The sequence below is a fragment of the Meleagris gallopavo genome, chromosome 2 (genome assembly GCF_000146605.3).
Source record: "Meleagris gallopavo isolate NT-WF06-2002-E0010 breed Aviagen turkey brand Nicholas breeding stock chromosome 2, Turkey_5.1, whole genome shotgun sequence".
In the NCBI taxonomy this organism is placed as follows: domain Eukaryota; kingdom Metazoa; phylum Chordata; class Aves; order Galliformes; family Phasianidae; genus Meleagris; species Meleagris gallopavo.
Window position 1 is genome coordinate 31,390,061 of NC_015012.2, and position 5,454 is coordinate 31,395,514.

The following is a 5,454-nucleotide window of genomic DNA, read 5'->3' on the forward strand; positions in this document are numbered from 1 at the left end:
CGTGCCTTCGCCGCCGTGCCGTTAAGCGCTCTGGGGAAAAGCTGGGCCCGCGCGGAGCGCGCTCTTCTTGCGCCGAGAGAACGGTGCGGAAACTCCCGGGGGAGTCCGCCCGGCGCGGGCAGCACGAGGACGCCGACATGTTAACGGGCTTCAAAACTGACAGGTCTTGTGCTGCCGTAGCAGCGGGCAGCCCCTGGGCCCACCAGGAGGCGGTCCGGCGGAGCCGGCGCTACGGAGGCGTCGGAGCCCTTAGGCTGCGGCTGCCCTCAGCAGCCGCGGGATTCAGCGACAGCGCTCCCCTGTGCGGGAGCCTCTTTATCAAAGGATTCGAATTAGCAGAATAGCGGGAACGTGTCCGTGCCTCCGAGCCAGACCAAGGGCTTCATGTAATTTCCAAGTAGGTGTGCAGCCGTGAACTGCTCAGTGTCCGTACGGCAAAGAGCACGTGGTGATCGTGCGTTTCCATCTTGATGTAAGGTGCTCCATCTTGAAGGCCCACGTTGCTGGTAGATAGCGGGCGTCCATACATGACAAATAAAAGCTGTGTACTTATTATGCCCAGCATTTATTTATTGTCACAAAGCTTGGGATGGATGACAGGAATAGAGGTGTGCCTTAATAAATATACATGACGTAAACAAGCTTAATTAAAAACTCTTATAAAATACATCTTGTACTTACACATACCTTATCTAAAAATAAGTTTATTGAATGCAAAGTTATTACAAACTATGAGAACCGTTTGAGCTGTCTGTACATATTTTTGCACGGCATATGCAAAAGGTGACCCTAAAGATGCGGAGTAACAGGTGCAAATCTGCAATTGCGTACAAAATATGTACTGTTGTGCATATTGACATTGCATATTACATGTGCCCAGTCTGTCAAAAGGAACATTTCGGTTGCAGCTATCAGTTTCACAGAACGCTAATACAGAGGAAATGAAGATATTTCAAGACAAAATAGAACGTTATTGCATCCTCAATGTTTATAGTCATTTCAGATGCACAGGTCTATTATGAACACCAACAGAACAGCTATGCAAAGAGGAGGTGAGCCTAAAGCCCTCTGACAGCACAGCAAACTACGTGCATCCTTACCTCTCATGTTTGCAGTGGCATTAAATGTGAACTCTCAGTGTTTGTCTGGAGTCTTACAGCCTGATAGTCCTGATTAAGAAACACAGCCATGAAAGAGATAAGACCAGATTATTATTCAAAATAAAGCTAGTGTGCATCACTTTAACTTTTTTTTTTTTTTTTAAAGTGGGCAATGAGTATTCTTAAAATATTCCAGATAAGAACTAAGCTGCCAGCATAAGGTTTATTATGACTACAGCAATTCCACCAAAACTTCCACAGAAGTCAAAAATTAGGTGAAAAGTCAGTCACTCCACCAGGTTTTGTCCTTTAATGTATTACAAGCTAGAATATTACGTTACAGTTTTATGTCCAATATCAACTTTCAATAGTTTTGTTTCAAACCAACGCAAGCATCAGCCAGAAAAGCAGTCCAAGTAAGCTAAAAGTCACAGTAGAATTGGAATTTACATTTGTATTTTGCATCAACAACGAGCGGTAAGAATAAGTTGCTAAACTGGCAAGTTATGCCGTTGAAAAAGCTGAGAAACTTCTCACAAGGAAATACATCCATTACGGATCAAAGATAGCCCTTGCTATTCCCTTCCATGGGTGATTATTATTTCCCGCATTGGGGTGGAGAGGAGGAAAAAAAAAAAAAAAAGGCTAGGGAAATGCTTCCCCCAACCAGAGATTAAAAATAATAAAAGATACTTGAGATCTATTTGGTAATGCTGAATACTGAAGGTTGCAAATAACAAAGTACCATGCAAAGTGAATTTCAGTGGAGTTTTCTTGTGAAGAAACATTACCGTTAGGACTATTACATAAGCAATCAACACAGTACACAGGAAATATTTAATGTCATCACATTCTTACATAATCCTTGGATAGTCAAAATTAGCAAGACTGTTACTGAGGCTGTAGTTCTAGCTCTTTTAGTGGGGGCGGGGGGGAGAGAATCTGACCTTACAAACACTGTTCCTTTTTGTAAGGAATCAACCTTGGGAAAAAAGTATATGCAGGTTAAATGTCATTATTATTTAAAAAAAAAAATAGAGCAAGATGTTATAAAATATACTTAGGGAAACATTCTTTTTATTTTGTCATCATAAAACACTATTTCAAGAGCACACAAATTGGATTTTTTTTCCCCTCCGACACTAAGCCAGCACTACAGTTGAGGAAGGCGTTCACCTGTTTCTTTCTAAATTTAAAACTGGAGTAAATTAATTTGTGTCTCTAAAGAAGCAATTTAATGTTTTATGTTACACAGTAAGTGTTTTGCTCCTTTAGTCAGAGATGGTAAATGAAGACCTCAAATACTTGTATTTTCAAATTTTGAAAACCCAATATACATCCTTAACCAAGGAGTACGTATGCTACACGCAAGTCATAGATACAAAATACACAATATATACATATTTTGGAAACAAATTGGAATTTATAAAAACTCAAGAGCCAAATGAAAGTAATTGAGGCACTAAATTATAAGTAGTATCTTCATGTCTTCATTATACAGGCTATTCTGTGAACAATAAGGACTGTTTAATAAATATATATATTATCTACAGAATTCGCTGTGCCAAAAAAAGCCAGCTGTTTAAGCTTGAAAGAAAAAATTGCACTTTGAGATTGTTATAATTAACTTATTTTTCTCCTCTAATATAGTAATCTGGTCCTAGTGCTTTTGGCACAGGTATAGAGTTGTGGTTTTGCTACACATTTTTATAAAACACAAAGTCTTTTATTTTGTTCTTTAAAATCTGAAGAGTCTTAAACAAACCTAGAACTTTGATACAAATCTATATAGCTACAATTACTTCATTAAATAATATACACAAATATGCTCTTCAATCTTAAAACATCTTGACAACTGGATACAAAACAGTCACTTGTATTATTTCCAGCCTCCTTAATCTTACGCATTATCAGTCTGCAAGTGAAGAAAACATGGGTTTTGGCCACATCTTTCACTAGATCACACCCCAGTGTACAAGGACAGGAAATAAATGTATAATAAAAAGATGGGATAAATTAGAAGAGGTTTCTTGGTCTTGAATTCTTCTCCGACTAGTAAGGATGCAGCACTGTATGCTGCCCAAAAGACTCCAAACAGCTGAAATAGAAAACAAATGGTCTTCATATAGCTGATGCCATAAGAAAATTGCTCAAAATTAAAAAACAAAAACAAAACAAAAACAACAACAACAACAGTTATTTTCAACGTAATTAGAAATGTACCACTTTGTGTGGAAGAAAGAAAATAATAAAGCAAACCTCACAAGCAATACTTCTGACCCCACACATGAAATAACACACTATGAATAATCATTTAAGTCTTGAAAAGTACAGGTGTTACTTTAGACTAAGACAACATTTCTACTGAGGCAAGCAGCTAACTTATAGTAAGTTTTCTCTAACATAAGACGCATGGATAATACAAGCTGTAAGCTTCTTCAACTCAAAAAACACTGATTTTTTTCTCTGAAGAAAAAAGTTGCTATGCTTGACTTCTTATGACATACACCAGAGGGTTAAATTGCCCTTTTTTTACTTCAGGATTTGTCTGACTCATAAGCTTTACTTTAATTATGGGCCCCCAACTTAAACTGAAACTTTCTGTTCCTACTCCTTTCAGGTGCAATGAGAAGCTTCCCAAAATAGAATCTGTATCAAAGACTTGATTGCTTCCTCAGTTAATAACTAACCATTTCAGAAGACTGGTAGAAAGTATCACTATGTGTAAGTATTCACTATGTTACATGCAGTTAGTCCTCCTACTTTTTAAAACTTCATTTTTCAAAGTCTTCAGGTCAGTGAATTTGACACAAGTCTCAAGTTAATAAGGTTTCAGCAAAAAATAATGGGACATCTTTTATCCTCAGGCAACAACTTGAATATTAACGACAAAGGAAAAGCACTCATTTCCTGCAAGCAGCAAGGCCAAAGGTCTGTTCAGCGAAGGGCAGACACAACAGAATCCCAGTAAAGAATTTTTCCCACAGTGCTCTCAGAGAAGCTCTAGATGCTTGATGAATGGTGTGACTGGTTCAACTGCCACTGCTAAAAACAGACCAACCCCAGCTGCATATAATGGTTGAGCTGCCTGAACTGGGACTGCGGAGATGAACAAGAAGTAATAGTAATAATAATAATATATATAAAAATATAATTATTAGATATATATATAATAATTATCTCAGGATTGTGACTGAATTCTCTGATACATTAAGAAACCTGCAGCAAAAAAAAAAAAAAAACAACACCCAAACCAATCAAGGTGCTTAAGTAGTTTGCTGACTGTAACTGGAAGACAACTGACTAATGCTGTTTCCCTATTTAAGTTCCCCAGCTTTAAGACTGAAGAATCTGTGTCCCCAGAGCTCCTAAGCCGTAGGAAGTAGTACTTGTCAGTGTAGGTAGTTTTGACCCCATGGAGCTTGTCCTGCATTTTCACACTAACCATCCAAAGGTAGGAACTTGTATAGGTTTGCCCTGAAGTTAATGTAAGGTTATTAGCAATCAGGTAACAGATGTTTCATTAACTACTTGTATTTATTTTTAAGTTACATATTAGTTAACTGCCAAGTTAATAATTTGCTTTCTGAATGTATCCCCTAATAGCAATTTCAAGTTATCAAATCACAAGCAGAGCTGCTTTCTGGTTTATCATACAGTTAGTTGTATTTCAATTATATTGTAAACCAGCAAGACAATAGGACAGAAATTAATCAAATCATCAGAGCGAGATCTCAAAAAGTTTTCTCAGTCAGCGCCAGAAGTTTAGCAATGACTTCAAAAGCTAACTATAAGAGTTGTATTAAGTGTTCAAGAACATCATGCACTTCTAGGATCCATCAGGGAATGATGTTAGTTTCCTCAAAGGTGTCCAACAGCAGGTAGTATCAAGGACATTATTTTTGCTTTGTGCCTCACATTCTACTTCTGTACAGCAATAACTAAAACTTGATGATGGGGGAAGGGATAGAACAGCTTATTTTCAGATACTTCATTTTGATTTTTAATTATGCATCCTTCTTTAAAAATGATAGTCCTATTTAATTTTTAATGCAACTAATATAATACGGCAAAATACTTAAACAGAAGCTAAGTTATAAAAACAGGTGGTTTTATATTTCCTTGGAGACTGTATGTTCCCAAATGCTCAAAAGAAACATTTAAAACAGAAGTTGCTTAGCAGCCATAACCAAAAGAACCACAGAGTTCAGGTTACATTTCTGAGTATTTCAACAGGTGTTGTCCTGTATGGATTAATACTTCAAGTGTTAGGAAAGTGACTCAGAACAACGGTAAACAATTCTCAATACATGTTACTGAACTTACTTTTATTAAGGTAGAAACCACTTCAAAT

At 37.3% G+C, this 5,454-nt stretch overlaps 1 long non-coding RNA gene across 1 annotated transcript; it reads left to right on the forward strand.

The window, feature by feature from the left end:
- Positions 1-6: 6 nt before the first annotated feature.
- LOC109365964 lies at positions 7-4,939 on the forward strand. Its single transcript, XR_002111890.2, has 3 exons — positions 7-397; positions 3,721-3,824; positions 3,968-4,939. It is a non-coding gene; the product is annotated as an uncharacterized LOC109365964 (long non-coding RNA).
- Positions 4,940-5,454: the final 515 nt, after the last annotated feature.